The sequence below is a fragment of the Schistocerca americana genome, chromosome 3 (genome assembly GCF_021461395.2).
Source record: "Schistocerca americana isolate TAMUIC-IGC-003095 chromosome 3, iqSchAmer2.1, whole genome shotgun sequence".
Taxonomy (NCBI): Eukaryota; Metazoa; Arthropoda; class Insecta; order Orthoptera; family Acrididae; genus Schistocerca; species Schistocerca americana.
Genome location: NC_060121.1, coordinates 829,294,362 through 829,304,841, shown reverse-complemented (window position 1 = coordinate 829,304,841; position 10,480 = coordinate 829,294,362). Strand labels below are relative to the sequence as shown.

The window sequence follows — 10,480 nt, the reverse complement described above, 5'->3', positions numbered from 1 at the left end:
GATGTCTTGTGGAAAACGGACATCATGAGACTAGCTCAGTATGAAAACACAGGTAATTTCTGGGTGGAAACAAAAATAGCAACCAACTACAGTTAATTGCTAAATTTATTCAAAACAAGGCCGTAACCAGTTTTAAACCGACAAGTTCATCTTCCGTCGTCAGTACAGGTGTTATTTGCCGGTTGCGCAAGGTCAAACTTCAGAAAAGACGAACGTTTTATATTATATCAAATGACAGAAGTATATAACAACATGTCGCTGTTTTTAATGGAAGAATTTTGCGACGTTTCTATCACCAGAGAAGTTTTCTTCAGTACTGTACACGAAATTTTAGTTCTAAATTGTTCGACTGGTAATGACTGAATATCCTTAGATAGAGCACTAAATAATTTTAGGGCCACCATTGGGAAGCTGTTCTGCGTCTTAGTTAACCGACATCTTGGCCTGTTTATGCTGTCTTCATAGCGAGTGCTGTGTTGATGGACTACATTTCTCTTTCTGTAGGTCTCATGATTTGTCTTTGTGTGAACAAGGCAACTGAAAACATATTGAGGTCAGGAAGCGCAATACCATTTATTGCACAGAATTATATACATCACAGCGGTTTTGATGTAAAATGACCCGTGTAAGAGTTCTTTTTTCCCATTAAAAACTGTTATATTTGTATATATGACGGTAGTATCTGTTCCCGAAAGAACAGTTACCGTGGATGACCATGCAGCTTTGCTAGAAATGAAATGATAATTAAATGGACACCCTAGCTGCAAACAGGCGTAGATGTACTTCATTGGGGACATGCTGAAAATGTGTGCCCCGACCGGGACTCGAACCCGGGATCTCCTGCTTACATGGCAGACGCTCTATCCATCTGAGCCACCGCGGGCACAGAGGATAGTGCGTCTGCAGGGACTTATCCCTTGCACGCTCCCCGTGAGATCCACATTCCCATGTCCACACCACTACATTCGTAGTGCGCCTAATAGATGTTTGCCCATCATACTCATTACTCGTGGCAGATTAATCTACCAAGTCCCGTACGAGTTCGGGCATAGCGTGTGCGTTCGCACAAGCACATATTTGTGTTATATTTCGACATTAGCCCAGGTACAGAGCGCTGCTACGAAAACCTTGAGACTCTTCAGGCAGCTGCTGATATTTGCTTGTCGTTGTCAGAGCTACAGTCCATCAGAAACAAGCAGACTAATTAACAATAGCTGGATCATGTTTCCATTTTCGGTAAGAATTCACGGCATTGTCAACGGCCATTGCATCGAACTGTACTGGCGGTCATGAAGTATGATAAGGCAGTGATTCGTGTCCTAGTGCCCGTTATTGATACCTTGCCGTTTCTTTAGTTGGCTCTGTTAAATGTCAATGTAATTTCGGACTCTTAATAGATTTCCGTAAGGCATTCGACGACACTAATCAAGATAAAATCACACGGATTATATTTTAAAATATGCGATTGCTCGAGGAACATTTGACTAATGGAAACCAGTACGTTATACCGCATGGCGATTGTTCCACATTAACGAAAGCAGTATTGGGTGTGTGCTGGCAATATATGATGGGGTGGGGGGGAGGGGTGGGGGGGGGGGGGGGAGGGACGAGGAGGAGGGTCATATGAAAACGAGACAGATGGAAAGAAGTAAGTAAACTGGATTACTTCAAAAGTAATCGCCATAACTGTTAATACATTTGTCCCACTATAAGACAAGATGGCCCATGCGTTCGTGGAAAAATGTTTGCTGTTGCCTACGGAATCACGATTGCCTCCAGCTGTGCACCTCTTCGTCCAAAGCAGATCGACCGGCATGAATGTCCTCCTTCAGAGCTCCATAATGTGGAAAACGTATGAGGAGAGATCAGGATTGTGCAGAGATGTGTGAGGGCTTCTCAGCGTAACCGCGGCGTCTTCGAAGCAACGTTGCAACACGTAAGCGTTGCAGCATTATGCTGCAACAGAATGATGCCTTCCGTCAGTCCGCTGCTAACTGACTTTCTGGAACAAAGCACCACAATTCACCCTCACAATACCAACATATTTATAATACCACCAGAAGATACCTGCAAATCGGTGGCTTTTCTGCCTTTTGCTGGGAGCATTTCCTCGAAGATAGGAAGAATTCTGAAAAGATACCATATCAAAAGTATTTTTCGTCCGCCAGCCAAGATTAGAGCGCTCCTTGGCACTGTAAAGGATGACTTGGGTTTGAGGAAGCCCGGTGTGTACAAGATCTCTTGCCACTGTGGGAAGGCTTATATCGGTCAGACAATCCGAACCATTCAGGACCGATGTGTCGAGCATCAACGGCACACACGGCTGCTTCAACCTGAGAAATCTGCAGTGGCGGAGCACTGTCTCACCGAGGGACACAGATTGCTCTATGACGAGACACAAGTGGTTGCCCCTGCATCTCGCTATTGGGACTGTGTTTTAAAAGAATCCACAGAGATTCGTTTATCTGACAATCTTATTAATAGAGACAAGGGTTATCTTTTAAGTAAGACTTGGGACCGGGTGTTATCTGACATTAAAAAACAACGGTCTGTGTTTCGATCGTCGGAATAAAATTTTTTTAATTTTTGACAGCGATATCTCGATTTTGCCTATTTCCACCACTGGCGGCGCGGTATGTTTATTGCGCTAGAGGGCAGTTACGGCACCTTCTCGCGCACGCGTTGTGGGTCTTCTGCGGCCTATATAGGGGCCGCCGCTTGCGCTAACTCGGGCTAAAACTGGATAAGAATCTGACATTTACGCATCACATCAAAGAGGCCAGAAACAAGGGCTCTGCCCGGCTCTTTCAGCTATAACCACTCCTGAAGGGCAGGGGACTCACAGTACCTGCCAAACTCAAAATTTGGAAAACGATCATCCTCCCAGCCATGCTCTACCGTTCAGAAGCATGGAGTATGGCAGCAGACACCAATCTCAAACAGTTGGAAATCATCCAAAACAAAGCCTTCCGAATCGTTGCAGACGCTCCATGGTTCTCGAGCAATGAGGAGATCAGAGCAATGTTAGGACAGCCCTCATTCTATCATATCATAAAACAAAAATCATTAAAATTCTACGAATCATCCAACGCATCACCACACCAACTCATCAACTCTCTGGGAAGGGACGAAAACCCTGACCAGAGAGCACCAATCACCACAATCCATCGCCAATTCAGGCGTTAGTCATATGAACCCATACGCAAACATACACTTACATCATCATCGCCGCCGCCTCCACTATCATCATCATCGCCGCCGCCTCCAGTAATATCATCTACCCAGGGGAAAAACGACCCCTAGCCAATACCATATATAACCCTGAATCCGCACCACCAAGGAACACCTCGTAAGACAGAGCGTTTTCAAGGACGCTGGTTCTTCAAATACACCATGCGTATAGACCCAGCCATTTCATGTCGGTAGGAAGTCAGTTCTGGCGAGTTCGTGCACCAGCACTCTCACCTGAACATGGCGGCCAGTTGGACCGCGGAAATATTGTGTCAGGAAGACGTTATGATCCGGCTGCATACCCGAGAAGAATATTATCAATTATTACGACGGGAAAGCCTTCGTAGCCATATATAAAAGGCTTTAGACCCATGATTTCGGACCGAGAGGTGTCCTTACAATCTCTATCTCTGGACTAAACGTAACTACTTCTTTTTTTCTGTATATAGATTAGTGTAATTTACAATTTTATCTATAATAGCAATTGTAAAATACTTCATAAATGCATCAATTTCAGTTTTAGCATCCCGTGAGACACGTGTGGGTCCAGGAAAAATTTTCAACAAATTATTTGAAAACATTTTCGAGGTTTGGCTCACTGGATTGCTAAGCCAAAATGTTTCAGACCTTTTCCCCTGCCCCAAAAATACTTGAAATTCACTTGACAGTTCCAGAGTTTCTTGGCCTTCGTCCCCTGACTGTTCACTCTCGCTGGAATGGTCATCTTCAATAATTCTCTCTTCTTCGTCACTTTCGTTTGAAAAATCGAAAGTATCTTCTTGTTCTAATCTGCCTTCACGCTCTTCATCAGAGAGCTCTCTTAGTAGCTCCACATCTCTTCTGTCGTATTATAACGTCTAGACCTGAAAGATGAGAAACAGGGCATAATGAAAGGAAAAGCAAAGCAAATAAACGACAGAAGTCAATAGAACAATTAGACGAATGAAGGAAAATGTAGATTATTTTCGTAATAGAAGTAATAATAATTATTCATTTATAAATGTATAGTACTAAAAAGGTAACGAAGTAGTAAAAAAATACTTACATTATCGTGTATTATAAATATAATTGTAGAACACCGACACACGCAAGCGGTACTGGGTGCCGCAACGAGGAAGTGTTTCAGTTAAGGGCTTACAGACAACTAGCTGTAAATCACACAGGCACGGAGTCATGCGGGAATCACGTGGAGACTACTGGTGGGGGAATACCTGGAAGCCCAACCTCAAACCTCCCATAATAGCTGCCAAAACTCAGAAATGCACGGTTTGCGGCACGGAGTGCCGCCAAGCGTTTAGCTAAGGGTTAAATGTATGAGATAAGTTTAACTGAAAAACTTGAAACACTTATGGTATCTGGTAGAAGAAATCACTAAAATCAATATCTGTTTTTTTTTTTTCAAAAGTTGAAAATATAAATTACTTGACTACAGTACAATATTTTCAAAAGGTGCACCAAGTATCTGCCCACCCTTCCCTGGTATTGCGAGCACAGCGGTAGGTGGACGCATTGCAAAAATTGAAGCGCGCCATTGAGTCCTAACGTACAAGAATGTTTACGGACGCCATCGTTATGTTGCAGGATAATGACCGCCCACAAGTTGCTAAGGTTGTTTTGACTACGCTGCAAAACGTTCGCTGCCGTTAAACATCCTCCATACAGTCCCGATATGATTTCCAGATTTTTGGATCCTCGGAGAATGATATTCGTGCTGGAGATAGCGGTTATCGCTGAAACATCCGGTTTTAGTTTATATCGATTTTTTTCCCAACTTTAACGTATTAGAACAGCTCAGAATAACTAGTTTATAAAATAACCGATTTTCGGGTTTTTATTCCTATTATTTCCGATAATAAACGTAAAAGTCGAACAAAGATAGAAAAATTTTGACTCACTCAATTTAAATACACATAGAACCAAAATATTAAATTTAAATAGGTACATAAAAGAAAACATTCCACCCACTGTTCGATGCCTTTCTCGAAAAGTTATAAGTTGTTAAATATTACAAAATTACCTGTGTTCTCTTACTGTTTTTTTTTTAACTCTGCTCAGAAATCATGTTGTGAATGAAATGATCGTATGGCATTGCTGGCCGGGAGGCCCCATCCGGAGAAGTTCGGCCGCCGAGTGCAATGAAGAACTCTATTTTTCTTGTTATTTCTTCGTTTTCAATGGCTACAGGCAGATAAAGACATATAATATAGACACGGGATGCAGATCAGTTATGTTCTATTTTTCATCGTAAATTATGAATGAATTGTTAAGTTTTAAGTTTCTCCTCATATTATGTCGCAAGTTTGCTGTGGCTCTTCCCATTTTCAATCTTTTAAAGCAAGTGAAGCATTGTACTGCACTTGGTAAAATACTTCCAGACTAAGGATGGTGTCAGTCTGTAATACAACTGCTCTCTGATGACAGTAAGAAACCACCATTTGGACCAGATGCGACAAGTCCTGCACACTGCATTGTACATGTGTACCATCTAACAGGCCACACCACATGGTAACATGTGCATTATTGTCTCCGCAATGCTGTACCATCCTTATGCAATGTGTTTGTTGTTTGTTTCTGTCGGCATTGTTGTTACTCGTAAAATAACACTGATCTCTCACCCAATTTTCTAATAGAACGCTATATTTCAAAGCAAATGAAAATTTACCAATAAAAATTACTCGTTTGATTGAAAAAGGTTTATTTAAAACCCAAAAGCTTTGTCACTGCTGCTATGTTTAATTGACATTTCGGTTTTTTTACGCGGTTATTAGTAAAAAATAAAAAACACCTCTTATAACCGAGGCCAAACAGATACTGAAAAATGCTAATTATTCAGAACTAAAATACCGGTATCGATTTTAGCCGGTCGGTTTTTCCCATCCCTGTCCAATACTGTGAATGAATTGTTGTTAAATTTTTAATTTATTAGTGTTACCATGATTTATTCCCTCTTTTATTATTTAAAAGAAATGGCAAACAAATCTTTTAAAGCAAATGAAGCACTGTACTTCATCGCTACGTCACTTTATAAAAATATTTCCATTCTAGGGTTGGTGCTATTCCCCAATACGATAGACGTCCAGCGACGTCAGAGACAAACTACCGTATGGACTTGGTGGGGGCAAGTCCTGCACACTGCATGTACACGCGTCCCTCAGTGACGACACGCGACAACAGGGACTTTATTGTCTCAGCAATTATCTGTGTGTCTGTTGCTTGTTTCTGTCGGCGTTGTTACTAAAATAGCACGGATCGCTTTTCCCGTTTTCTATAATAACGCAATATTTCAAACCAATACAAGTTTTACCAATAAAAATTACTCCTTTTTAAGCAATATTTAGCAATAAGCAATATTTATCTAAACACGAAAAATTTTAGCAATGCTGCTATTGCTAATCGATATTTCGGTTTTCTTGCTCGGTTATTATTAAAAATTGAAAAACTGTAATATCGGTTTACGCCGGTCGGTTTTTCACATCCGTAATTCGTAACCACCGGTTTGCTTCCTACAAAGAGGTGCCAACGTTTGGACTCGTTACCAAGTAGGCAGGGCAGCAGGCCGCCACAAAAAATGGTTCAAATGGCTCTAAGCACTTCGGGACTTAACATCTGAGGTCATCAGTCCCCTAGACTTAGAACTACTTAAACCTAACTAACCTAAGGACATCACACACATCCATGCCCGAGGCAGGATTCGAACCTGCGACCGTTGCAGCCGCGTGGTTGCGGACTTAAGCACCTAGAACCGCTCGACCACAGCGGCCGGCAGGCCGGCGCAGCCCAGTCGAATGTGTAACAGAAATGCCCGGGGATCTCAAATGGAAATTCTTGGTAAGAGTGACTGAAGGAGGATAAGTTAACTACGAGACCACACAGTAATCGGATTTTTGCAACTATTTTATCTTTTTTACACGCGAAGTTCAGAACTGAAATACTAATCATTGTAGTAGTCCGACGCAATTCTCAAAAATTCTCGATAAAGTCGACTTTGAAGCTTTCCAAGTGACTTTAGTACGCTAAACTGAGATCGCTTTCCCGATAGGTAGCGTGGCTCTGTAGTAGACTGTTCGGATCTCTCGTGGGCGGCCTGTGTTTGATTCCCGGGCGAAGCAAATTCTTAAACACACTCGGGGGACATTTCCGTGAAGCTTGAAATATATAAAGATGGAAAAAATAGCTATCGCTCTAGATCGGTAATTGTTGATTCGAGTATTGCTTCGATTACTTCTTACGCTTTTCTTTCATTCAGTTCGAATACCAATACCATTTAAATATAAAATTCATGCTCATTCAGATACATCTAATTGTCATTTTTATGAGAAATGCATGTCTTCTTATTTATAATTACATATCACCCACAAAAGTCCAGTTTTCATTGCACATATTAAATTCTTAATTATCGATCTTTTATAAAGATTGTTTAAATGAAAAACATTAAAAATTACTCTTTCTTCATATGTATGTAATTTACTCTTCACTGAAATTCTCATAGAACATGCACCCTCGTTTTTAAAAATTTGCATCAGCCAAGAATCGAACCAAGACCGCCAACGTGATAAGCAGTCAGTCTACCACGGTGCCATCCTATAAAGGCACATTTGCATGCCGAGCGTGAGTTTCCTCGGAAACGCGAAATATTAATTAAATAAATAATCAGTGACAAATAAATAAAGCCTATGGCACACAACTGCAGCGCTGTGTCGCTGATAAAACAAAAGCACAATTACGTTACTCTTATGTTTGATTAAGAAAGAGAGAGCTCTGGTTGAAGTGGTGCGAGAAGCACGTATTTTTTTTTTTATTGTCTGGCACACCGCCATATTTCATGTTATAGAAGAATACTGCGAGTTGCAACCACACTAGGCACTCGATTCTGTAAAGAATTTATATTTATAAAAGTAAGTAGGATTATGAACTGTAGGCTTATTCATTGAATATATCTGATTTAACTAACTGTGAACTTTTTTATGTTTAGTAGACAATCACCTCTGTACGACGTATTGGCATGGCTGGCAAATTATTGTAATATTGAGATTTAGATTATGAGTCCGCACCTACCGCAGCAGTCTTTGGAAACGATTTAATTACGAAGTCCGATTATTCAGTTTTATTTCACGGTCAACTACGAGTAACATTGCCTTTACGAAAAAGCCATTGTCAAGCGTCTGATAACGAATAATCAAACGTCCACGTTCCAGATAAGCGAACACAATTGCAATCACAATCACCATCATACAGATAGAATAATTAACATATTTAAAATAACAACATATATTTTTTTATTTTATTTATTTTATATTGGCGACCGTGACAGGACTTGTTATTTTGTCATTTGTTATATTGTTCTCTTTGTTTCATGTAAAAAATCAACTTTCTGGACCTGGACGTCAATGTATGAGAGATAACAAAATCTGAAGATATTTTCCAATTCTGAAATTTTGCGGGAAGACGCAATGAAACTTCCAGCAAAATAAGGTAAGACGCAGCATCTTTGCATTAGCAGGCTTGACCAGACGTATAATTCAGTGTATTAGCTTTTCAGTAAATTCTGTAGTGTTTCTTTTCCGCATAACAGTTTCAGTGATAAATTTCATTCTCAGTACTTTTCCCTAAACAATAACGTATGCAACAATACCAATATACGAGTGTACAATATGGCCGACTTCTGTACGATATCATGTAACATGGCCAGCAGCCATTACCAATAATCTCAAATTCAGTTTATATTTTTAAATTAACAGACAGCCATTGTTGCTACGAGCGATTCATGCTCAACTACATTTTATTTTAAAATCAGTGTCAAATATTTTCTTGAAACATATATCACGTGTGGCATGGTAATAACTAGAAAACAATACGCAAAAATGGAACAGCAAGGACGTACTATTCAGACGCAATCCGACTCGGACGTGAGACAAGTGTTAGAAAATGACTTTACGACAGCAACCGGTAGTCACGATTCATCAAACATTGACGCAAGTGTTCACGAAAATTTTGACGATAGGCCGTCCACTACAAAAATTTCAAAATCTCAATCAGAGCCCATGTTAATGCATGACGTCACGTCTAATGACGCGGCGGGGGCAGAGACCTTGCAAACGGTAAACATTGCCGACATGTTACAAATGCTAATGAAACAAAACGCAGAAAATATGGCAACCATAAGGAAACAGAACGCCGAAAACATGGCAACCTTAAAGGCACAATTAGAGACACAAAATGAACAGTTAAAAACACAAAATGACGAAATCAAATCTGATCTCATAGCAATCAAGATAGGTAATGACACTTTGTGTAAACGTGTGGAACTTATAGACGCCACACTGACCAAACAGATGACCGAACTCAGTACTAAATTTTCCCAGCTCAATACGAGACAAGAAAAGACTACAACTGACGTAGCACTTTTACAGACACAAGTAAAAAATCTTAATGTCACGTGTGAAGTTCTTACTGAACAAATTCAAACATATCCTTCAGTACATGACAACCTTGAAAAACGAATTACTGACGTACAGAATAAATTTGACAATGTTGAACAACACCTGACTGACATCTTACAATCAGATGCCACAGCTCATTTTCAAAATATTAATAAAGAATTTCATGATTGGGTTGAGAACAAAGACAAACATTTTGATAGATGCTTACGTGAAAATTTACCAACAATTGTGCACGACTCCGTAGCGCAATACATTACTAATAACAAACAGCTGATCAGTGACGCAGTACAATCCGTCACTGCACCCATGAGACAATTCACCGATCAACTACAGTCTGAATGTAACGAAAATATCAGTCAAAATGTACAGTTCAGAAACCAATATACATTCGAGTATGATACACACATTCCGCACACGACAAATACACAAGAACAAAACACACCACGACTACAACACATACCACGATGTGGAAACACAAACACAAGCTATTATCATGGTAAACCACAGCAACATTATCGTAATTACTCGCCAGCTGAACATACCAGTAATTACAGTGGAATAAATCCATATCACAATGCGAAGGAAGATGAAAGCTTAATGAAACACAGGCAATTTCAGATTTTTATCCCAGAAAAACGAACCATTCATCCGGTGATTTTTCTTAAATGTTTTAGTAACGCATTTCCACGCACTTGGAGTGACCGGAAAAAGATTTCATATATTGTCGGTTACATCCAAGGCGATGCAGCTGTCTGGGCATACAGTCAAGCTGACGTATGTACCACGTACAGTGAGTTTGAGCGTGCTTT

General features: G+C 40.3%; 1 non-coding gene across 1 annotated transcript; it reads right to left on the bottom strand.

Annotated features, from left to right (window-relative positions):
* Positions 1–809: 809 nt before the first annotated feature.
* On the bottom strand, positions 810–884 carry Trnat-ugu. The gene has a single exon. It is a non-coding gene; the product is annotated as a tRNA-Thr (tRNA).
* Positions 885–10,480: the final 9,596 nt, after the last annotated feature.